Here is a 24933-nt window from a genome sequence, read left to right on the forward strand (position 1 = left end):
CACATATTGAATAATCCAATGCCTAACCGCCACCCGAGCCCAAAGAGGCTCACTGCCAATACCCTCACAGCTGCAACCAATCCCTAATGCTCTTGGTGATATCTGCCAACCATACATCATTTCCTTGATCGGAAAGGTGAACGCCATCATTGCGAAACAGAGCCACCTCGCTGAACCGGTGTCAGGGTGCTCGATCACACGACCATTCAAATAACGCAGCTTGCGTGCGACCACACGATTAATGAGTTTCCTGGATTTGTTGATAGCCACAGGGTTGAAACTATCACACCAAACTCTCCTTTTTAGCAGGGCGGACCAAAACAATGTTGTTTGGGGGAATAAGGCCATGAGGTCATCAAAGTCTCTCTTTATGCTAGATAATAAGTCCACGTTCTTTCTGTAAGCCAGATCATTTCCCCCAAGCTGAACAATAATGATGTTGGGAGGGCCGCAATGTGCTGCTTTCGCCTTCACCAATGGCATAAGCTCATCCCAACGCATGCCACGTCTTGAAATCCAGGAAACATGAACTTTCACAGGCAAATCCAGGTTATTGCCGCTGCCACAACTGCAGGATCGCACACGGGCCCAATGGACAATACTGTGCCCACAGATCCAGATTTGCACAATAGATGGGGCTGAGGAAGAAGAGAATGAAAAGATAGGTAAGTGGTTGTGCTTTAAAGGTTTTTCTTAACGTAAACTTTATATGCATTTGACTTCCATCGTCCTAACTCTTTTATTCTATCTGTCGGCAGGCCTAGGTGAGCAGCCGTTGTGGCAGCCCCGATCCTGAAAGAGTGGGCTGCGTATTCATTGGCGGGAAGACCACAAGCGTTAATCGCCTTACACAAAACACGTGTGAACTGATGTCTCTGTAAATGGGAACCATCCTGATGTACCAATAAAGGGCCTTGGGAGCTAGGGAGGCAGTTTGAGTCTTGGATGACAAGGGAGTCAAATGGGTGCTAAAGGAGTAAAAGGAGATTGCAGAATGATTTTTTTGCATCTGTCTTCGCAATGGAGAATATAGGGCAGATCCCAGGGCCTGAACTAACAACTTTCACAGGAAGGGAGTCTGGGGAACTGAGGCTAATATTGATGACAAGTTCTACAGTAGTGCTTATTGACAAATTAAAAGTGGGCAAATCACTGGGTCCAACCGGCATCCACCAAAGAGTTCTTAAAGTCAAATGTGAAATTGCTTATATCGTAACAAAAATGTGCACCTTATCCCTAAGACCAGCCTGTGTGCCAAAGTACTGGAAAGGAGCAATGTGGGTCCCATCTGTGCAAAAGGAAATTGCAGGCCAGTTAGCCTAATGTCTGCCCTGGGTTGGGGTCTGCCAGAAGTGAGCTTAGTAGTCATGGGATCAGAGGAGAGGTCCTCCTTGGAGTTTGTAACTGCTTAAAGAACAGGAGGCAGAGAGATGGAATAAATGGAGGAATGGAAGATCCACCAAGGCTTGATATGGCAACCGGCGCTTTTTATCCAGTTCATAAATGATCTGGAGTTTGGAGTGAGTGGTGAGGCAGCCAAGTTTGCTGATGATGCCCAATTGTTCAAAGAAAAAGGATCTCTGCAAAGTGGGTGAATGGGCAGTAAATTGACTAGTGTGGTTCAGAGCAAATATAAAGTGATGCCCCTCAGGTCAACCACCCCTTTATACCTATGCTTTGGGGTCAGGCTGGCTAGGAAGGAGCTATTTAGGTAATGTCATGGTCGTAGCCCAGGGGGGCAGCTGCCCCCCCATCAAGTAAATCAATAAAGATAACTAACTGATATTCTGCCCCCCTTAACATGAATCCTGCTATGCATATGGTTCTTTCTTCTTCTTTGGCGATCACGAGACATTGGCCTGGAATGTAGCTGCTTTGAAAATGGCAGGGTTCATGCTGGGATCATTAAGAAAGTGGCTGATGCTTTTATGATGACTGGCCAGAAAAGAGGTCTTGGGGTCAAGGTGAAAAGCCTGATAATGTTGACTCAGGCTGTAGCTGTGGTGGCTAAAGCGGATATAAAATCCCAGCTCTGTCTGGATTCCTGCACATCTTGCCCCTCTAATCAGCCCCAGCTGCAGGAGGGATGCTTGTGGAATTGCAGGGCAGGGCCAGAGAGCCTCTGCAAAGGCACCAATTGAGGGTGGATTGAAACGGGACCTGATTAAGGAAATTGCCCACACCTGTTGACTTTTTTTTAAAAAATAAATAAATAAATCCCTGCAGACATAAACATGACCATTTCCAGACACTTGTGGGGTTAAATGTGCCCCATACTTTCAAAAGAAGAGCCCAGGGAGGGGGTCTGCCAAAGCATTGCTGAGACTCAGAGGAAAGGAATGGGTGAAGTAAAGAAAAGGGCCTGGGGATCATAGCTGCCAAGTTTTCCCTTTTCTCACGAGGAAGCCTATTCAGCATAAGGGAATTTCCCTTTAAAAAAGGGATAACTTGGCAGCTATGCTGGGGATTCAGCCTACCTGGGAGTTATGCCCCCTGACCTAGAACTCTTAGCACTCACTCCAGGTTGGGGGAAGCAGCACTGGACACCAGGGCAAGGCGCTCTGCACATTCTCCTACGTGTATCACTTTCAGTGGGCAGCTAAGACTCATGTTTAGCTTGAGGCTAACTACTTCCCCTAGATCCTCTTCCCATGAGTGGCTGTCGATTTAGTGTCTAAATTTTTTAATTATAATCTTAAACTTTTTTTTTTAATTGTTAATATTTGTCCTTGTGAGATGTGAATTGTGTTATATTATTTGTGGCTTGAACGAGTCTGCTGTTTTATTAGTTTTATTTTGTTGTGTTTTATGATGGGCGTAAAGTCGAATAAACATCCTGATGATGATGATGTCGAGCCAAGTACTACTCCCCCTTCATTTGATTCTTCCTGCTTAAATGCAGAACTTTGATTTATTTTATTTTTTTGTAAAACTTTTAAAATTTCATTTTATAATATATAAAACAGAGTTAACAACCATAATCTTTGCCTTTTCTTTTTCCTGTAGAAATTCCTAACTAGAAATGGTTAGTTTTGGCCCACTTCTCTATCCAACTTAAGGCCTCGTTCTGTCTGCCTAGGTATCGGATACCCCATCCAGCCTGAGGTCCTTTGCAGCTCTGATGGGCCTCACTCCTCCTTGCAAATCATTGATAAACACTGGGACCAGGACAGAGCCCTTTGGCACCCCATCCATCCCTTCTCTATGTGGGATGAAATCCACTGGGAGCAGTCAAGTACAACATTACCTGTTTTGCTAGAGTGGTCATGCAGGGGATGTTGGTCCAGACAGTCAACCTTCCTGTTACACCTGGCCTGGAGCATCCTTCCTTGCATGTGACTAGTAGGTGGGCGTGACCCTTCCAGACCTAGTAAAAGGCCAAGTCACGCATCCACCTTCCTCTCTTCGATCTTCTTTTTCGTCCTGCAAATTTCCTGATTCACCTGGACTGGACTGCTGGCTGCCAGCCAACACTTCCCCCAGGTTATCTCCCATATGGGGTAAACCTGTTTGTACATGTTTGTAACTTTAAGCCTTAAGCCTGCCTTCCGGGATCACACTGTGCTCGGCCTGATCGTGAGTAAAACTACTTTTTGTTACTTATGAATAAGACTGTGGTGTCTTTTTTTCTTTTAGGAGGGATCAAAGGGGTCTTACCAGGAATAATAGAATATATCTCAATCTGGGCAAGCCAGATTGAATTGTTCTGCTGCATAAGAAGGGGAATGTAACTCTGCTATATAAAGAAACTTGCAAGCGCGAGTTAGGAAGGATATTAATAATCAATATATTCTCTCCTGCCACTGTAATGGTGTAGGTAGCTTCCTCACGATTAAGCGGCTCCAAACCCCATCCTTGTTTTTTACAGGGTTTTATTATATACATATGTACAAGACAGAGCATCAAAAAGCATGACTGTACTAATCTGATTCAGAATCCGGAAGCGCCCCCCTTTCAATTTCCGCCAGCATAACATCCGGGGCATCCTGAACCTCCTCCGTTGGTCCCTCCTCTTCCCCCCCCCTCTTGTTGGGGTGAGGGTGCTGGTGGAGCACCCTCTCCGCTAGAGCTACTCAGTTGAGGGACTGGTGCTGTGGCTCTTGGAGCCTCCTCCTCTTGATTGCTTGGGTCCGCCCTCTGCAACTCTCCCCCTGGAGCTCCCGTCTTCCCAACATCCCTAAGGGTTTGCATCTCCTTCTTCCTCCGAGAGCCCTCGCTCCGATCCACCAGGCTCTTCGCTGGCCCCTGGTGGTTCCCTGACAGCCACCCTCAACATTCCCACACTCTACAGGCTGGTGAGGACCCATCAATGAGCATCCTTTGGGTACAGCCCATCCGTTTGCTACTGATGCCCAGTCCACCTCCCAGTAGCAGACGCAGAGGGAGGCAGTGGCCTCGGGTGTCAGGTGCTAAGTTGTGCCCTTATGCTGGAGGACAGAGCAGTGGGGCTGTTGCTGGGCGCCCTGTAGCCCCAACATTATGGGTGGGCTTTGTAGGACTGCCGTTTCATTGTATTGTGTTTTGAGATGCCGTCACACATCCTGGGACCTCATGCGGAAGGGCAGGTAAGAAATATCACCAGCCAATGGCTGGGGCACTTGCCTTAGGTGCAGAAGGGGGTGCTGCCCCATTGCCAGGTCTGGGATAAGATCCAGCCCCGTCCACTGCCTTGGAAGGAATGGCAGGCAATCAAAATGGTTTTGGCCCACGTAGCACACACAACACAAGCCTGTCTTTGGGGGGGGGGGACTGGGACTTTGTTGACTGCCTTGCTGAAACTGAGGTGTGCAGTGCCCAAAATGTCCCCTAGCTCTACCAGGCTAGAAGCACTTCCCAAAGGGAGAGAAGTCTCATTTGGCTTGACTTGTTTGTGATCCGTTCTAGAACCTTTCCTGGTACCAACATCAAACTGGCTGTCCGATGAGTTGCCTGGATCCCTAACCCACCCCACATTTTTGAAGACAGGGACAGCCTTTTCCCACCTCCAGTCTAGCAGTGCTTCACCTTTTCAAAAATGAGACACTGATATTACAGCTATTATTTATTTATTTTTTAAAAATAGGTCTATCTATACCACAAAGGAAATGCTAAAACTGTTCACACCATGAAAATGCAACAATACTTGGTGAAAACCAACAGTCAGCAGTAAATATGTCCCAGTCCGCATACACACCAAAAATGTGAAGAACTTTGCTTCCGCAAAGAATACTGGGAACTATAATTTGTAAAGGTGCTGGGCACTGTAGCTCTGTGAGGGGTAAACTACAGTTCCCAGGGGTCTTTGGGGGAAGAGGAAAAGATATGTCTTCCACTGATGGTCAGAATGCGCCATAGTTGGTGCTTGCCTGATCTCAACTGGGAGAGCGTTCCCCCTTGTGTGTGAGTGTGTTTGTGTCATAGGGGAGAAGCTCCTCCCCCCCCTCGCCTGGTGTCCCAGCAGATGGGTTGCTTGCTGTAGGTTGTGGCACAGTCTAAAGGGCCCAATATGCAAACCATAGTGACCTGCCTGTGCCTGGTCTTTCTGCAAGCTCCTTTTGCTACCCCAGGATGCCATGCACCAGGCCCTGAAGACCTTGAAAGTGGCCAGGTGTTCTCAAGCCACCTCCCTCTCTGCATCCTTTGAGCTGCTTTTGCCTGGTTGAGCAGTTTCCTCTGTGGCAGAGAAGAGTAAGGCAGTCAGCATCTAGCTTGCTCTGCCTTCACTCTGCCGTCCACTAACATTTCTCCATCTTCTCCTCATAGTGGGTCAACCACTTCATTGTTCTGCCTCTTGCTCTGGGCAAAACCAAAGAACCCCTCTTGTTGTTATTGACATCTGTTGCAAACCTCAGCTCATTCTGGTCTCTAGCCCTCCTGAGTGGATCTCCCTGCAAGCCTGACACTTTGCCCCTCCTTCATTTTCCCATCCATCTCCCTTTGAAATCAGAGCTTACCCCTGAGTTGTTTATGTTAGTTGTTGCTCACTAGGATGGCTGGCCTCTGTGCTTTCAGTAAATCTCACTTTGAAGAAACTCCTGTCCATCCTTTTTTGCATGTGCATTGTCTTGTAAACCACTTAGAGGTATTTTGCTCTAGCAAGTGGTATGCACATTTTGTGAAATGAAATGAAATGCACCCTGTGCTCCTTTTAACCTGTTGAACAAAAGACTGGATGTGACATGGGGATGTTTCTGATTAAGGAGCACTTCCTCACATGGTGCTCCAGGAGAGGAGTTGTTGAGGAAATGGCAGAGGAACTTGCTCAAGGGCGCAGCTGAAAGGCATACCTGGTTTTGCCAAAGCCAAAGCTCTCTGTGCCATGGGATGGAAGTTTAGTTTTGATACCAAACTATACTCAGAAAAGAACATCATACATCCATACCATAAACTTAAAGCATTTGTGTGCCACTTTTACAGTCATAACTTTCCCCAAAGAATCCTGGAAAATGTAGTTTGTGTGGTTTGTGAAGAAGCTGTGATGGTCCTGTTTCCCCTTAAGAGGTCCCAAAATAAACATGCCACAAATTTTTGGGGGTATGTGTTCCCCAAAAGAAGGGGATGTTACAGAGCTAGAGAGGCCCAGAAGCTGTTGAAGAACCACATGCCAGGAGTCTGTCCCTTGGACCACCTTTGTGCTTGCTGGCCTCTGGCTGACGTGTGTTTTCTCTGCTTAGGCAGAGGCTGGATTTCTGAGCAATTATTATCCCACAAGTGGGTGGGCCGCAACACTGGTGCCCGCCCGAGCTCTCCTGTGGGGATGCTGTGGTGGGTTTAGGAGCATCTTCTCTCTAAGAGGGTTTCCAGGAATTGGGAACTGAACTGTTTCACGAGAACTGCTTGGAACACTCTGCACTCTGGCTCTGTCCTTGGGTTGGGTCAGATCTGTCCCAGACCCAAATGGCTCAGTCTAAGTACCAGAGAATCTGCAGCCAAATCACAAATACATGATCACAAATAGGGAACTCTATGATATCATATCTTCTAAACTTTTGTGGTGGGAAGAGGAATAATAGAAATGTAATATTTACTTCTTCCTGCCATTACACACTCTTCTTCTTACCTGCAGTGGGCTAGGGTGTCTCTGAGCTTTCCTCCAGGGAGCGCAATCCATTTTCAACTGGACTATGGACTTTTGTAACTTTAAAGGATTATTACCTGCCTAATTCTTGTAGCTGTATCCATTGAATCCTGGCAAGACTTTTCATGTGAGTAAACCTTCTATTTTTCTTGTTTACCGTACTTAAACAGTCTTTCTTTGTGCTTTCTTTGTTAAGAGGGAAACATAAAAAGCGAGAAGATAATCCAGTTCTGCCCAAGCATCCTTGGATATCATTATTGTTCTAGAAGGTTATGCAGCCTTGTCCCAAATAGCTCCTAGAGACAAGCTGCACATAGATTGTGATTTTAACTGCTGAAATAGGAACAGTCATACCTTGGGTTGCGAACGTGATTCGTACAGGAGGCACGTTCACAACCTGCAGCGTTTACAACACGCAGCACTGCGTCTGCGCACGCACGTGGTGCGATTTGTCGCTTCTGTGCATGCATGTGATGTCATACTGCGCTTCTGCACGAGTGCTGAAACCTGGAAGTAACCTGTTCTGGTACTTCCGGGTGCGGTGCGGAGCACAACCCAAAAACGCGCAACCCACAACGTTTGCAACCTGAGGTATGACTGTATTTGCATTCTCAAAAAAGGGAAAAGAGAGGACCCAAACAATTACCGCCCAGTCAGCCTGACATCAATACCAGGAAAGATTCTAGAGCAGATCATTAAACAAACGGTCTGTGAGCACCTAGAAAGTAACACTGTGATCACTAAAAGTCAGCATGGGTTTCTGAAAAATAAGTCATGTCAGACTAATCTGATCTCATTTTTTGACAGAATTACGAGCCTGGTAGATGAAGGGAACGCTGTGGATATAGCCTATCTTGATTTCAGCAAGGCCTTTGACAAGGTGCCCCATGATATTCTTGTAAAGAAGCTGGTAAAATGCGGGCTAGACAATGCTACCATTGAGTGGATTTGTAACTGGCTGACGACCGAACCCGAAGGGTGCTCATCAATGGCTCCTCCTCATCCTGGAGAGAAGTGACTAGTGGGGTGCCAGAGGGTTCTGTCTTAGGCCCAGTCTTATTCAACATCTTTATCAATGACTTGGATGATGGGCTTGAGGGCATCCTGAGCAAGTTTGCAGATGACACTAAATTGGGAGGTTGTGGCTAATACCCCAGAGGACAGGATCACACTTCAAAATGACCTTAACAGATTAGACAACCGGGCCAAAGCAAACAAGATGAATTTTAACAGTGAGACATGTAAAGTACTACACTTGGGCAACAAAAAATGAAAAGCACAAATACAGGATGGGTGACACCTGGCTTGAGAGCAGTACATGTGAAAAGGATCTAGGAGTCTTGGTAGACCACAAACTTGACATGAGTCAACAGTGTGATGTAGCAGCTAAAAAGCCAATGCAATTCTGGGCTGTATCAATAGGAGTATAGCATCTAGATCAAGGGAAGTAATAGCACCACTGTATTTCAGACCTCACCTGAAATACTGTGTCCAGTTCTGGGCACCACAGTTCAAGAAGGATACTGACAAGTTGGAACGTGTCCGGAAGAGGGCAGCCAAAATGGTCAAAGGCCTGGAAACAATGCTTTATGAGGAACGGTTTAAGGAGCTGGGCATGTTTAGCCTGGAGAAGAGAAGGTTAAGGGGTGAGATGATAGCCATGTTCAAATATATAAAAGGAGGGAGGAGGGAGAAAGGTTGTTTTCTGCTGCTCCAGAGAAGCGGACACGGAGCAATGGATTCAAACTACAAGAAAGAAGATTCCACCTAAACATTAGGAATAACTTCCTGACAGTAAGAGCTGTTCAGCAGTGGAATTTGCTCCCAAGGAGTGTGGTGGAGTCTCCTTCTTTGGAGGTCTTTAAGCGGAGGTTTGACAGCCATCTGTCAGGAATGCTTTGATGGTATTTCCTGCTTGGCAGGGGGTTGGACTGGATGGCCCTTGTGGTCTCTTCCAACTCTATGATTCAAACAAGTGAGAAAAAATGGAAGGGAAATTACTAAATAAAACATCCTCGCCTACTCATCAAAATCCATCCCTCAAAATTTATTTATTTATTTATTTTGTATTCCGCCCTATACCCGCAGGTATCAGGACAGTTCACAAGATGAAATCACAATATAAAAACACAAGATACATAATAAAAGCAAAAATAAAAGCAAGAACAACACAATAATCCCCCTCTCCAACACATTTTAAAATGGAATTGATGTTAATCAGCCAAAGACCTGGTTAAAGAGGAACATTTTTCCTGGCACCTAAAGGTGTATAATGAAGGTGCCGGCCAAACCTCCTGCAGAGAGCATTCCACAAATGTTCTCATGTTGCCACCCTCCAGACCTCTCATGGAGGAGGGCTCAGAGGATGATCTCCGGGTCCGGATGGGTTCATATGGAGAGAGGCAGTCCTTGGGGTATTGTAGTTCTGAGCCTTTGAAGCTTTGTAGGTCCAAACCAGCACTTTGACTTGGGCGCGGAAACTAATTTGTAGCCAGTGAAGTCGGGCCAGGATCAGCATTATATGCTCAAACAGTTTTGTCCCAGTGAGCAATCTGGCTGCCAAAATTTGCACCAGCTGAAGTTTCTAAACTCTCCTCAGAGGCTTCTCTACATATAACACATTGCAGCAATCCAACCTGCAGGTTACCAGAGCATAGTTAGGCTATCCCTGTCCAGATAGAGCTGAAGCTGATGGAAGCCACTCTGTGCCACCAAGACCACCCGGGTGCTGGGCAGCTGCAGTCCCCTGAGGCTGTAGTCTGTCAGGGTCCCACCCGAGGTCTTCTGGAGAGAGGCAGTAGGCAAGTCCTACAGGACTCCCACCAGTTCCAAGAGTTGGACCCGCTGTCTGTGGCATGGCAGAAGAGGAGATGCCGAGATCCTACCCTATCCCCAGGTATGCACTTGGATAGGGTTGGTTGCATTAGGAAATAGGGGAGGGGACACACACAGTTTACTCGGGGACAGTTTTGGTTATTTGGGGATGTTGGCTTCATTTTAAGAGAATGCATCAAATCTCCTGAGTCAGGTCACCTGGCTTCCATGGCCTCAACCACCCTGTCTTAGAGCACAGGGGTAAAAGTCCTCTGTCTCTCTGTGTGGCCTCTGTGATGTGGGGCACCAGGTGGGTCAAGGCATCACCTGCTTTTGCCATTCCCAGATGGAGTCCTCCTAGGCAGCCTTGACCCTGGAATGCTCATTGTGATCCAAGAGATAAACTTGCTTCTTGATTGAAAATTATTGTGTCTCTTCTCTTCTCTTCTCTTCTCTCCTCTCCTCTCCTCTCCTCTCCTCTTCTCCATCATCTTCAGGAGGCAGCTGGACCAGGAGGGGCTCGGTCCCTGAAATGCTCAGGTTCTGTGGGTGGGTGTTGAGCTATCTAGGCAGGGGGCATGACTCTGGCATTCAGGATGGTGCCCAAGGCGCATGTCCGCTCACAGGAGCTGGTGTGCCTGTCTCTTGATGCTTTGCCAGAGGGTGTCCAAATGCCAAACTGGCTTGAAACTGGCCCCCAAGCAGAGCTCAGGAACGCTCTGTGAGGGGAGGGAGGACAGCTGAGGCTAATTTGGAGCACTGCCTCTCCTGCGCTGGGCTGCCTGCCTGCCAAGTGTGGGGGCTGGTGTTCTCGGCTGGTCCAGGAGACCTCATGAGATGTTGTGGAAACCAGATGTGGGGGGCGGAAAGGAGGGGGCAGCAGCACTGGGTGTCTGTTCACAATTATGCCTGATTTTGCGTGATGACATTGAGATGGTAGGCAAACATGAAAGAACCTTTGTGGGGACAGCAGAAGGACCCTCGTGCAGCTGGCCAGCATTTTAATAAGCCATGACAGCTGTGCTTGGAGCTCCTAGGGGCACCACATGGAAGCGGTTGAACTGGGGGGGGGAACTGCCTGGTGCTCCCCTGGCCCACAGAGAGAGGTGTCTCTTGGGCTGCAGTTGCAACCTCACCTTCCTGGTCCACAGAGAGCAAATTAAATGGGGCCCCAACCCAGGCAGCCACCATTGTAGCTGTCTTGAGAATTTCAGGAGGCAACAGGGGCTGGGGGTTGCCCAAAGGGGCCACACTCCAGATATGCACCGGCTGAGATGAGGTGCCTGGAGGAGTCAAAGGGGGGAAGAAAGGCTGTGCATAGTGCCAGGAGGCCCCAATACATGGCAACGTTGTGGTTTCAAAGAAAGAGGGAAAGATGAGAGCAATCAGGAAACACAGCAGAGCAGCATTAAAAAAAAGACCTTGGAGGGCTCCTTAGGGCCTGCTTGTACTCCCCCTCCCCCCAATGCCTTCAAGGTCTCTTGCTTTCAGCCCATGGAGACCTCGCTTTCCTTCCACCATAGTGGCTGCTCCTGGGTCTCTTCTTCAGGCCTCAGCCTTTGGTCTCCCCTCCAATTTCCTGCCATTCTGATATATCCCCTCTGGTTCCTGCCAGGCCTTGGGTGGGGGGTCCTCTCCCAGTCAAACTCACCTTCTCCTTCCCTCACAGAAGCTGCCTGTTCAGTGTGTCACTTGAGTGCCTCCAAGCAGGTAGAGGCAGGGAGAAAGAAAACCAGGAGTGGAAGGATGGAAATGACCTTCCCTCAACTCCTAGAGCTCCTGGGAATGTGGAGTCCATTCTTCACTTTGCATTGTGGTGCCTGAAGTGGGCAGTATGTCTAAGGCACCAAAACTGGGGGTGGGGGGGTGGGGGAGACTTGTTTTGCCTGCAGTCCCCTATCAAGATGCACTTGGGATTGAGAAACATCAGCTCTGTCTGTGCAAGAGTGCAAAAGATCAAAGGGAATCCCCAGGACAAGGCTCCCCCCCAACCAAACCAAACCAAACCAAACGCTGCAGTAATCCATTGACTCAAGTCTATTTCAGATTCCACTTTCACAGAGCTCCATATGCTCAGATTTAATTAGAGCAATTAACAAGTAATCAGATTAGCAAAGTGCTGTCTTTGAGATAAAAGGATTTCTCCTCTAGTAATTGCCCTCAACTAGAGGAAGGAAGCAGGGAGGTTGGGGGGAGGGGAGCAGGGAGTCAGCGCAAAGGGGGGGCGGCCTCTTTGGGGGCACCTTCACAGCGGCAGTCCATTCTGCTCGCTTTGCACCCCCAACTGCCCAGCCTCCAGAGCCAAGTGCTCCTTCAGCATAGATGTGAACCTTCCAGGTCCCCTTGGAGCTGTGAAACCAACTTGGGCAGAATCTTCTCCTTACTCAATTTTTAAGGATTTCTTCTCTCCTGCAAGACCAGAAAAGGAAATGTGATGCCAACAGACTAGAAGGACGAGCAGCTTCTGAGCAGTTGCTTCCATGGCCCTGTTGTGGCCTTCCACAAAAACATCTTGCTTCCTCCCCCTCCCCCATAAATGGTACAAAAGGGTGTCAGGATCCCATCAGAGCAGGACTCCAGGGAGAAGCCAGGTGGCCTGAAGTAACTGGTCAAAGGTGGCAGCAGGTCCAGTGAGAAGCCAGTGGTCTGTACTGACTTGGAGGGAGGAAGAGGAGGAGGAGGAGGAGTAAGAAGAATATTTACTTACTTACTTACTTACTTACTTACTTACTTACTTACTTACTTACTTACTTACTTATTTTAGAGCATTTGTGCCCTGCTCTCCAGTCAGAAAGGACCAACTAAACCGAGACAGCTCCTGCCTGCAGGCTTGCAATCCCCCAAAAAGGAAACAACACACGAGGGGAAAGAGAAAGGGAGGGAAGAGGAAAACACACACACTTCTGCCTAGACATTTTGTTCCTGCCAATTCTCCAGAGTGCTCAGGGCAGCATCTTGTTCCCACCTAAAAGAAACTGGCAGTGCCATTTGGTTGAAAACCAGGAGAAGCTGCTCCACTTTCCTGCTCCATTGGTGTTAGAGTCAGAACAAGACACCCTCTTGATAAGGCTAGTGGGGAAATGGAGCAGCTCATGGGCCTGGGGTGGGAAGCCCCTGGAATTCCAGCACCATGGAGTTCTGTGGAACTCTGGAACTCCCTCCCACAGGAGGTGCTGATGGCTGCCAACCTAGATGGCTTTAGAAGATGACTGGGCAAATTCATGGGCTACTAGCCACAATGGCTATGTTCAGTCTCCACTGTCAGAGGCTGTAGTGGTTCTGAACGCCAGTTGCTGGAAACTGCAGGAGTTGTCCTTGAAGGTCTGCTGGTGGCCTTCCCTTTGGCCATCTGGCCGACCACTGAGAGAACAGGATGCTGGACTAGATGCCCTTGGCCTGATCCAGCAGGCTCTTCTCATGTCCTTATGTGCTGCGTTAACTGCTACGTCAGCCAGAGCTGAGCTGTACCAGAGATTTCCTGAAGGAGTCAGACCAGACTCTGTTTGGCAGGTGGCTTGTGGTATTCACAGATAGCGCAAGGAAGGATTAAGCATGGCGTGTGCCTTTGGGCACGTGTGTGGTTGGACCAGGCTGAGCCCTGCCTGTTGGCAGGGCCTGAGCACCAGCTGAAGGCGGACTTCTTGCCAAGCTTGGATTATCATCCTGATCTGGTTAGCCACTACTTGGCTCTTCCAGCCGGGGGGGGGGGGGAGGCCTCAGCCTTGCAGCAGAGCTTCCAAGCCAGCATGAGTCCCCCATCTTCCTCCCCCTCTCCTTCTCCCTCAAAGAGGATTCGCTGCTGTTATTGGCACAGGCAGAAAGAGCAGTAAATACGTTCAGAGGGCTCTTATTTAAAGCACACCATGCAGAAAAATATTAGCAAAATAAACTATTTTGCTCATAAAAGGCTAAAGAGTTTGGAGTGTCAATGTTTGTAAAAGTCTTTTCTAAAGATGCTGTATTTTGAATTGCACAGACATTGGGGGAGAAGCAAGGTGGCAAAAGTGCATTCTGCATTGTATATCCATCGGCAGAAAACAGCATAAAACTCCTGCAGTGGTGAGGTGGTGGGGATGGCAGAATCCGCTTAGAAGACCCCCTTCCAGGCTGGATGATTACAGCCCCTTTGTAAAGGAGGGCCCACCAAGACGAGCTCTTCTTACACGTCCCATCCATTATTTAGAGAAAACGTGCCAGCAGGATCATTGCCCCCCTCCCACCGCAACACTTGGTAAGGGAAGAAACCTACAGCTGGTGAAGGGCATTGTTCTCCCTGTAATGAGTCTGGGCTCTGTGTTGGGATGGGGACACACACACAATGGCTTCACAATGACATTATGGCACAGTAAGAAGGCATTAGCTAATGGAGATGACCTCCAGGGTAGAATGTCCCCCTCTCCGACTAATTGATTCAAGATAATTACATTGAGTTTCTGCCTCAAACTGGTTCTAAGAGGGGACCTTCTGGTGCCACACAGACCTCTCAGCTTCCAGAGGTTGAGGACATCCCTCGAGAGTCAAGGAGGCAGAAGGCAAATCCCAGGCAGGGGAGCAAATCACCAACACGCTTGTGAAGGGGAGACGGGGGCAAGTTGGGCCAGGCCAAAGGGGGCCCACCTGGCCTCTCCTCTCATTTGATGCAGGGCCTCGGGGAATCGGGACAGGAGAGCAGCAGCCCTTCCCTTCCCACAATCCTTAGCCTTCATTCCAAGGCAAACATACCCACTGATCCTGGCAGAATCAGATATGCAGCCACTTTTCTCACAACTGTTCCCACTGGGTCAACATCTTCACTAAGCTGCTCACTTGGACCCCAAGGTCTTGTTTCTGCTCATGTCAGGGAAGGCTAAGGTGGCCTCTCCAAAGGTTGCTATGGAAGACTATGACTCCCATCTGTGGAAATGTTCAGGGAGGCAGGAGAGGATATATTGTTTAATTATATCCTTCCCAACTTGTGTTAACAAGTTCTACAATTTAGCAGAGTAACATTCCCTTTTTAAACTTACACAGCGGATAACGTTTTTGCCAGGCTTGCTTAAGCCTCTAAAATGAGTTTCCTGGTAATTCCCCTTTATTCCTGCCTAAAAAGAATAGACACGACACAGTCTTATATAAAAAGTATAAAATAGTTTACTCACTCATTCTGTTCACAGAAGGATTCCAGAAGGCATACTTAAGTTACAAAATATATACACTTGGACTCCGGGATTGGAGTGAAGCAGCAGTGGAAGAAGACTGGAAGAAATTTAAAATTTATTTAAAGAATAAGCGTATAATATATTAGAATCAGTGGAAGTGAGGGAGATACAAAGAGGTTGTAGATAATACAATGGTGTGAAATAAGTATTGTTAGAAGTTAATGATAATTTAATTAAGAAGTAAGATATAGATAGAGTGTAAAAGGATAAGATGTAAAAGATAGAGGAATAAGGTAATATTAAAGTAATAATTAGAGATTATATAAGATTTAGAGTTTACTAAGGAGGATTTGGGGACCCAGGTGGCGCTGTGGTTAAACCACTGAGCCTAGGGCTTGCCGATCAGAAGGTTGGCGGTTCAAATCCCTGTGACGGGGTGAGCTCCTGTTGCTTGGTCCCAGCTCCTGCCAACCTAGCAGTTCGAAAGCACGTCAAAATGCAAGTAGATAAATAGGAACCACTACATCGGGAAGGTAAATGGCGTTTCCATGTGCTGCTCTGGTTTGCCAGAAGTGGCTTTTTCATGCTGGCCACATGACCTGGAAGCTATACGCCGGCTCCCTCGGCCAATAATGTGAGATGAGCGCGCAACCCCAGAGTCGGTCACGACTGGACCTAATGGTCAGGGGTCCCTTTACCTTTACGGAGGATTTATAGAATCGCAGAAGGAGGTGGAATGAGGAAGTCAATAGATTAGAAATAAGGGTTATAAGTTAGAATTTTTGTTTTTGTATTTTTATTTTGTATTTTTTGTGTTTTGTATTTTCTTTTTGTGTTTTGTAGTTTTGTATGTTTTGTTGTTTGAAAAAATCTTTAATAAATACATTTAAAAAACAAAAACAAAATATATACACTTGGAATCTATCCCATAAGGAGATAGTTCCTTTGTCCTCTCTTGGCTGGAAGCTGGAAGCCAAGAGAACTCTCAGAGAACTCTTAACGCTTCTTTTACGAAAGCAAAATGGAGGAGAGATGTGGTGGCCAGTCCTGTGCTTTTGTTATCTGCACAGGAAAAGTCACGCCCACCTCTGGTCACATGTAGAGGAAGTTTGTTCCAGCACAGGAGGAAACAGGAAGTTTATTAACTGGCTGGACAAACATCCCTCTTCATGTCTAAACATGTCCACTCTAGGAATGTTGTATTTGACTGCTCTGTGTTTCATACCCCACACCATCATCTCTGACCATTGGTCATGTTGGCTGTGGCTGAGGAGAATTATAGTCTAACAATGTCTGGAGGGCATCCCACTGGCTTACCTGAAACGTGTGTGTTTGTGTGTGGTCCCAACAGACATCACTTTAAACTTGCTTACATTGAACTGCATTTGCCATTTTATTACCCATTCAATAGAGATCCTTTTGGAGCACCTCACAAACCCTGTTTGTTTTTACTGTTTTGTTCCATCGCCTCACAGCTCAACCCCCAATTCCTGGTCATTTATGAACAGGTTTAAAACCGGGGTCACCAAACGTACCAGACTTTGGGCCAGTGCCTGCAGTGCCGATCGCGCAGTGGGCCGGAGGGCGTGGGAGCGTGTGCCCATACGCGTGCGCACATGCTATTTCCGGCGCACTTCCAGGTCGCAGGAGCACCGGAATTAGCTTGTGTGCATGCGCACAGGCCTCCTCCAACCTGGAAGTGCACCGGCAATGACCCTTGCGCATGCACGCGAGCTATTTCCGGTCCTCCTGCGACCCGGAAGTGGGCAGCCACGCTGGTAAGAGCAGGCGGCGGGGGTTGCTGTGGGCCGAATATATGAGTCATTCGGGCCATATCCGGCCTGCGGGCCATAGTTTGGGGATCCCTGGGTTTAAAAGGACAGGTTCCCATACAGATCCTTGAGGAACCTTGGTTCTTACACCCCTCCATTATGAGAACAGTCATTTCTGTCCTTTAACCAGTTACTCAGCCAGAAGAGGACCTCTCCTCTTATTCAAGGACTGCTTACTTTACTCAGGAGTCTTTGGTGAGGTACCTTGTCAAAAGCTTTTTAAAAAGTACACAATGTCAACTGGATCATTTCTAAAAATATGTTTACTGACACTCTCGGAGAACTCTTAACATTTAGCTTCAGCAAGACTTGTTCTTCTATATTCTTGGTAATATTATCTTTAACAATGCTTTCCACCAGTTTCCCCTGAACAGATATTAATTGCCATGTAATTTTCTGGATCCTTCTGGCTCTCTTGTTTAAATTTGGTGTAATAAACACAAGTCCCACTTTCTGAACACAATATGTTTCCAGAAAATTGTTTTGTTAGGCGAGTGTTTGCATAATGAGCTGACGGTTTCCATTATTTCCTATGGGAACATTTCTAATCTGTGGCTTGTCCGATCTGCCAGGCTGTCCACCTCTACCCAAATACATACACAAGCAGAAGCTCTTACTTGGAAATAAGACAGAAAACATTGTTCTTGGAAATAATGGTACAGGCTCAGCAGGTGGCACAGTGCTGAGAAGGCACAATTCAGGAGTTCCAGAGCAGGGCAATAAGTTCACAACAGGAAGAAAGAAACGAGGAGGTCCCAACAAGTTTACACACCCCGTCTGCCAAGCTTTAAAGGCGAGGCATGATGCGCCCCTTGCAAGGCTTGCTTGCCTTATAGGAATGCTGGGATCACACACGTGTGCTCCTATGGGGTGGGTGAGTCTGCTCTGACCCTGTGCAGGTGGTGTCCGGTTCTCGATGCCAAGGCTGCTCCCTCCTGTTCAGGCTCATGTTCAGTCACTGCCTCCTCTGGTTCAGCCTGTCCCCTTGGCTGCTCCAAGCCCTCCTGAACCTTCCCACAGGAAAGTTGTGTGGTGGTGGAGGGGAGAGCTGGCATCCCTGCTCCCTCATCGGAAGCGGCTGAAGTTGTGATGGAGAGGGGAGACTCCTCTTTCTCCAACGCAGGTCCCCACCGTTCAGCCTCCCCTTCTGTTGCTTTCTACTGCTCCTTCTCCTCCAAACCCAATAGCAACAGCACTGGAGAGTGAGTGTGCGTTGCTGGTGACTCAGGCCTCCATCTAGGGCCAGGAGCTCCTGGGAAGAACAAACTTGATAAAGTGTGAAGTCCAGAAATAAAGCTAAACAAGGCACGGGGGATGGAGTTGTCCAGCCTTATTACCTTGTAAATTGTCCCTGTGATAAGATTCATAAAAAGACTGACGTGGCCTTGTTGGCAGCTGGATGGTCTTTAAAGCTCGTCAGGGCTACCACCTGAAAATGCTCTTTTTAAATATTTATTGAATTTTAGAACAAATAATGATACAAATCTCATTCATCATGTTATTTACAATTATTCTCCCTCCCCTCCTCTGGACTTCCCTCAACTCCCCCTCTGCTGAGTTATTTACCGTAGTTTTATTTATAGTATTCTGCTTTTCCTACACAAAAGCAGGGCCGGCTCTAGGTAAGGTCCCGGTGGCGCAGCGTGCCAGGGCGCCGGGCCGGGAGGCTGGGCGCTGCACGGGCGGGGGCGCCGGAGCGATCTCCGCGCCTCAGTGCCAGGGCGCCCGACCTGCTCCAGACTGCCCTGCACAAAAGTAAAACCCCTTATCATTTTTCTGAAATATCTGTTACTCAAATGAAATTGTGAAAGTTTATTCAGATCCTGCCAGTGAATACAGCCCATTCTGTTGTTTCTGCAAATTAACTGCAAATGGTTCCCAGTCTCTTTTGAAGTCCTTTTTGTCCTTCTCTCATAGTTTATCTGTTAGATGCCCCTTTTGGGAAACCTGCAAGCAGGATCTGAGCACGGGAGCAGCCCTTTCCCTTCCTGCGGTTTCCAGCAACTGGCATTCAGAAGCATCAGTGCCTCCGGCCGACCGTGGAGGCAGAGCCGAGCCACCCCCCCCCCCCAATGAATGTGTCTCGTCTTCTGATGAAGACATGTGGATTGGTGCGCACACATTTTGTTTGGAGTTGATGTGATTTCAAAATTTGTAGAGAACAAAATTAGGAAAAAAGGGTTTTAAGTGCTTATGCTCACAATGTTAAGTAAATAAACCAGAAAATAACACTTGTAACTGTAAGTATCATATTTTTCCTTCTTTTAATAAGAAGGGGGGTTGACAAAAAAAATTTCGCACTGGGTGCCACCTACCTTGCTATGCCATTGGGTTGACAAGTCTGGGAGACGGGGGGGGGCGGGGCGCTGGAGGGATCTTTGCACCATGGCGCCAGATATGCTTAAGACGGCCCTGAGCCCTGGTTAACTCCACATTCCAGCGGGCCACCAGGGAATCAGCTGAAAGGCCATCAACATGGGATAAAACATCCCCTACCACTCTCTGGAATTGGTCCCACCTCCCTGCAGAGGGGAAGGGTCACGGAGAAGTCCAGTTGCACCAGGAAGGGAACTGACCATGGCACTTCTTTAGTTTCGCTTTTGCTTAGTGTCAGATAACCAACATCCATAGAGGTGAACACCAGCTCTAAGGCATGTCTGCGGCTATGAGTTGGGCCAGATTTATTCAGGGACAGCCCCATGGAGGCCATGCTTTCCACGAAGTCCCGAGCGGCCCCTTGTAAGGTCATGCCAGCGTGGATGTTAAAACTCCCTAGGACAACCAAACTAGGTGTCTCCAGGAGAACATCCGCCACGACCTGAAGCAGCTCGGGCAGGGAATCCTTGGTGCAGCGGGGAGGTCGGTACACCAAAAGGAATCCTGTACTGCCCCTATTGCCCAACTTCCAGAACATGCACTCAGAAAACTCCGTCTTACCAATAGGACGCCTGGTGCAAACTAATGACTTCCTAAAAATCACTGCAACCCCCCCTCCCTGCCCACAAGGCCTGGGTTGCTGTGCGTAAGAGAAACCTGGTGGACAAGCAGCAGCAAGGACAGGCCCATCTGCTTCATCCAACCAAGTTTCTGTTACAAGGTAAAGCCCTCCATCCACGATCAAGTCATGGATGGCAGTGGTCTTATGAATCATTGACCTGGCATTGCATAGCAGCACCTTCAGGTCGTGTGGGTATCCCTTGCTAATTCCAGTATACATCCAGTCAGGACCAGACCCGGAGGCAGGGATAGTACTCAAACAATGACTAAGCCTGCCTCCTCGGTAATGACATGGTCTGGTCTTAGCGTAACTCCTCCTCCTACCCGTGATACACCCCCCCTGTGGAACCTGCCCCAGCCATTTTGTTGGCTGGGACCCACTCCCAGGCAGCCCTGACCCCTCCACTTAAAATCAAATTAAAACCTATACAAAAGAATAATAATAATAATAATAATAATAATAATAATAAAACAATAAAAACTAAAAACAGTAAGTTTCAAACACCAAAATTAAACAAATTCCCACACCCAACTAAACATCCACCCCACCCCACACACCTGAGGCCTCCTTAGAGCCTTATAAGCTGTGGTGGTGAGTAGGGGGCCCTCCCCTAGACCCAAGGTGGGAAATGGGCTTTGAGGGGGAGCGGTCCTCCCCAATACTCACAGGCAGAGGAGCAGCAGCAGTTTAGTTCAGGAAATGCAGATCTGGGAAACTCATCGCAATGTTGACTCAACTCATTTCCCTCCCTGCCTCCCAGGCCCTCCCCGCCACTTTCTGTGCTGCTCTGTCCTGGGGCCTCTGGGCATGGCAATTCCCAGCCCCTTCTTTGGGGCTTTGTTGATGTCAAGAAAGCTGATCTTCTTCTTGGGTCAGCTGAGCACAGCTGGAATGGTTTTAAAGGCAAAATTCCACGGCTCAGATTCCTGGAGAGGAATTCCTGAGCTGTTGCCACAGATTACCTTGATGGTGGCTCCCCCCTTCTGGGCTGGTGAAGTGGCGCTTTTGTACTCGACTAAGTCAAAGGTAAGCTCCCTCTGTGCAGCCAGAGGACTCCCACAGCTCCTGGCCCAGACTCAACCACCTCCTTCCAAATCTCCCCACTCAGATATTTAAACTGCTTACAAAATTCTCTGTCTGTGTTTGTGCTTCATGGCACAGCCAACACCATTGGAATGGCAATGCCCATCAACTTTTGGGCCCCTCGGCCCCCTCAAATATTTTATTGGCCCCTAGGAGTTGGCTCCTATGCTGGGCCTCCTTTGTTAATGCGCAGCTCCCAGCCCAGTTGGGGCCCAGAAGGATGTTCCAAGTCTCTGTGCAAACCATAGACCCAGCCAAGGCAGCCCAGCCCAGCTCAGCCCAAGGGAGTGGTAATACTAGAACCCAATGGAACCTGATTGTTGGACAAAGGACTTCCTCACACTGGGAATGATGCAAGTGTGGAATTTGCTGCCCTAAGAGGTAGTGACAGTCACCAGCAGGAATGGCATCAGAAGGCGAGTAGACAAAATTCCTGGAGGACAAGGCTATTGGTGGCTAATGTCTGCCTCAATTATGGGGGGGAAGGATGCCTCTGACATGGTAATCCCCAGTGGGAAGAGGAGTGCTGTTGGGGTGCTGAGCAGGGTTGCCATATTTTGAAAAGTGACAATCTGGATACAAAAGTTGTTGAGCAAAATCTAAAAAAATTGAAGACTTGTTCTGCAAAACCAATGCAGCCAGGGGCACTTCCTTGCCTGCCTCCCCGCCCCGCCCCCCCGGACACAGAGCCTGCAGCACATGCATGCTTCTCAGAGCTGCCCAAAATGGGGCGGGGTGTAGAGGGAAAACCAGGGGTCAGCACACTTTTTCTGGAGGGGGCCAGTCCACTGTTCTCTCAGACCTTGTGGGGGGCTGGACTATATTTTTTGGGGGGGGGATGAATGAATGAATTCCTATGCCCTACAAATAACCCAGAGATGCATTTTAAATAAAAGGACACATTCTACTCATGTAAAAACACGCTGATCCCGGACCGTCTGCAGGCTGGATTGAGAAGGCGATTGGGCCAGATTTGGCCTCTGGGCCTTGTTTGCTTACCCATGGGCAAGAGCACCACCAGATGAGTGAAGTGCTGGGTGTCTGGCGAAGCAGGTCCCACCTGTGGCTCCCTCTGGGCATGCAGAGCTCTGCAGATATCCAGCCAATCCTTATTCCCATCATGCCAATTTGGTTGTGTGAATCTGGAAATCCTGGGCAGGGGGAGGGATTTCATGGCACCTTTCAACTGCAGGAGTGCACATTTGTGTGTGCATGCATGCACATGAATTTGGGCTCCCTCTCCCGCCAAGACATTAGATCTGGAACACATTTTTTCCTTTCCTTTGGGGTTCAGCCTTTCCCATCCTGGTGGAGCTCTCCAGTTGTTTTGGACTATAACAGACTGCAACTCCCATGAGCCTCAGTTAGCAAGGCCAAGGATCAGGGGATCAGAAATGTATCCAAAATGTATTAGGAAGCATTTTTCAAATGTGCATTCTGAGAGAAAATACCTTTAGAAATGCATATACTGAGAGCTAATGTGTTGTTTTATTTTTTATGCATTTTTAAATTGATATTCAACAAAAAAATAAAAATGATACATGTTAGTACAAACTATATAAAAAGGAAAACAAAATCTAGCTGCAACAAATGCAGTTTAAACTTTCTGGGAAGGCAAGGCACATAATCAACTTCCTCATTAAGGAATAGTACCTAGGTAAGTACATCAAGAAAACATCTGAACCAATTTCTAAAATGAGTAAAACCAATTGTCCTGAAATGGAAAAATGGGCAACAACACTGGAAAGACTATAAACAAGGTGTGAACATTGACTCAAGTCATCCAAATCTGCTTTAAGGTTGGTGAAGGAGACCATCCATGTTCCTGAACATTAACCTACATCATAAAATCTATACCAAAATAAAGTTATCATTTTTTTAAATATATTTTTACTTTGGCCTCTAAGAATTCTTAATTTGAATGGCTCAAACCTTTGCATACCAGTAATCCAGATTAGCTGCTGATAAATCCCTCCCACATTTTCCAATTGTGCATCCTGCTGCAATAGGAAATTGTAGAAGTAACTCTATGCACTATGCACAATAGTGTCATCCACGGCAACCCACAGATGCCCACTTGGATTGGAAGGAGGCTCCATTGTGCTCGGTGAGGGGACTTTCTCCTGGGTGTGTGTTTAGGGGCTGACCCCTAACCTCCCAGGTTCACTTCCAGCAGGCCTCTAGTTACAGGATCCTGGGGGCCAGAGGTTGGGGGCCCACCTGAGGTCCTGGAGAGGCGCTGCAGGAGGGGACAGGACAGCGCTGGGTTTATGGGCCAAGGAGGCGCACAGATGGTGCCCTCTGAGGACCACGTGAAATGCCTCCTTTAGCCTTATGGTGTGTAGGGTTTTTTCTTTTGTTTTTAATGACTTGGTGAGGCAGCCCAACACGAGTGCCATTTCTCCCACTGGTCCTGTAGTTCCTCTGGGCATAGATGTGAATGGCCTCCCCCCCCCCCCCCGGTGGCTCCTTGCAAGGCAGACTTGGTTCCTCTGAAGGGGGAAGGGGCTGCTTTTCCTGTAATGTGAATCAGGCACACACATGCAGTCATGTCCTCCTGGGGCTTATGATGCCATGCTCTGGAGGGGCTCGGCATTTGAGAGGGGATTGTGGGGCGGCTTCCTTGCAGGGCCAGCCAAAGGATTTGGACTGCCGAAGCTCCGCTGAAATGTTTATTTATAACTTTGACTGTCTGGCAGAAAGCTGGCCAAGGGAAACACACAGAGGGGTCTCCAACCAGCCCAGTGCAGATGGGGCCAAGAGCTGTTGTAGAGGGGTGTGTGTGTGTGTGTGTGTGTGTGTGTGTGTGTGTGTGTGTGTGTGTGTAAGATTCAACAGGAGTGAAACTATCAGGTTGCTCTAAGAGCTGTAAGTTGCCTTTTCTGGGCAGCGTGACTGGCTCACCCTGAAGATGCAGTCATCTTTGGGCAACTAGTTTGTGAGTGAGATAGGTGCTGATAGGGCAGCCTTACAAAGTGGTGCCGTGCCAAAGAAACCCCACCACCTAGCGCCCCCCCCCTCAGTTGTCCAAAGGCCTGCCATTGGGTCTTGTGGGTTTGTGTCCAGAGCACTTTAAGGGTGCAGGTATGCCCCTGGGTGTGTGTGTGTTGAGGGGGGTTGTCTTAGTAGGTACTTAGTTATCCACAGACTTGATACATGGAATTAAACTGAATTTGTGGAATTTATATCCCACCTTTATCTGCATGGAGCTCAAGATAGCATACTTGTCTCTCTCTCATCTCATTTAATCCCCACAGCAACCCTGTGAGGTAGGCTAGGCTGAGAGGCAGGGACTGGCCTAAGGGTCACCCAGGGAGCTTCATGACCAAATGTAGAACTCAAACCCTGGTTTCTCATGTCCTAGTCCAGCACTCTGACCACTACAACACCACCAGCTCTTTCCTACCTTACACCTTGGGGGCCATGTCAGTGTTTTAGGCCTTTGGGGAGGGGAGGGAATTATCCCCCAGTTCAGCTGAAAAGGCACATCTGAGTGTCTTACAGGGAGCAAAGGGAGGCCAGCCTGAAAAAGGCCTGAGCAGCTGGAAGTTCTGCCCCCTCCACCGCCACCTGTCCGCCTGTCCATTTGCAGCCATGCTCCCGGCACACACCCACACCCACCCACCCACTTTCCACTTGGCTCAGAGAATGGGTGCTCTTTGTTTCCTGCTTAACTGCCATGGACGGGCAGGAGCCTGTTTTTGAGGATGAGTAAATGACACCTTCAGAGCCTCCTGTTTATCTACAATTTCCCCTACCAGTGCGATTTTCACAGCAGAGCCATCAATGAGTTTAATTTACATAATGGTTTATCATAGACTCCAATACTCCACACATGCTTCATTAAGCGCCAGTGGCTACTTCCTCCTCCTTGCATGCTTGTTCTCTGGCACCGCTTCTCCTTCTCTTAATAGCGACAGAGGAAACAGCAGGGCAAAACTACCACGCTCCTTGCATGTTGCACAACTGCAACACCAAGGGCTAATTGCCTCCTCCTCACTAGCCAGTGGG

This window comes from Zootoca vivipara, chromosome 17, assembly GCF_963506605.1.
Source record: "Zootoca vivipara chromosome 17, rZooViv1.1, whole genome shotgun sequence".
In the NCBI taxonomy this organism is placed as follows: Eukaryota; Metazoa; Chordata; class Lepidosauria; order Squamata; family Lacertidae; genus Zootoca; species Zootoca vivipara.